Source organism: Penaeus monodon, chromosome 25 (assembly GCF_015228065.2).
Source record: "Penaeus monodon isolate SGIC_2016 chromosome 25, NSTDA_Pmon_1, whole genome shotgun sequence".
Classification (NCBI taxonomy): domain Eukaryota; kingdom Metazoa; phylum Arthropoda; class Malacostraca; order Decapoda; family Penaeidae; genus Penaeus; species Penaeus monodon.
The window spans coordinates 38,840,336-38,840,714 of record NC_051410.1 but is presented as its reverse complement, the minus strand read 5'-3'; the positions used below and the strand labels follow the sequence as shown (position 1 = coordinate 38,840,714).

The 379-nt window shown below is 35.9% G+C and overlaps 1 protein-coding gene across 1 annotated transcript in view; it reads right to left on the bottom strand.

Moving 5' to 3' along the window:
* LOC119589234 (acyl carrier protein, mitochondrial-like) overlaps positions 1-379 on the bottom strand; it is a gene marked incomplete at its 3' end in the record, with an annotated part of 4,776 nt that overhangs the window by 702 nt on the left and 3,695 nt on the right.

Below are 379 nucleotides of genomic sequence, written 5' to 3'. Positions count from 1 at the left end.
TCACATGGGATGGTGAGTAAGCCAGGAATCTGAACTGCTCAATTATCAGGTCAAAGGTTATATCTAAGAATCTGTGACAGGGAAATTCTTAGTTCAAGAAATAGAATACTTGCTCTATAAACGTGCTACACATGTATAATGAAGTATGCACATGCAGTCATCAGCTTCCCTATCTGAATACTTGTCTAATATATTCTTGTGGATCAGTTATGAGTTGATAATGACGTTCCATTTCTCAAACACCCACAAAACGGCATGGATAGTACAATCTTCCCACAAATCTGCAGAAATACATTTTCCAGTTATTATTGCACACTATAAACAGGCCATGGAGAACAGGTTTATGAATCCAAAGATTTTTCTTATATAATATATGCAC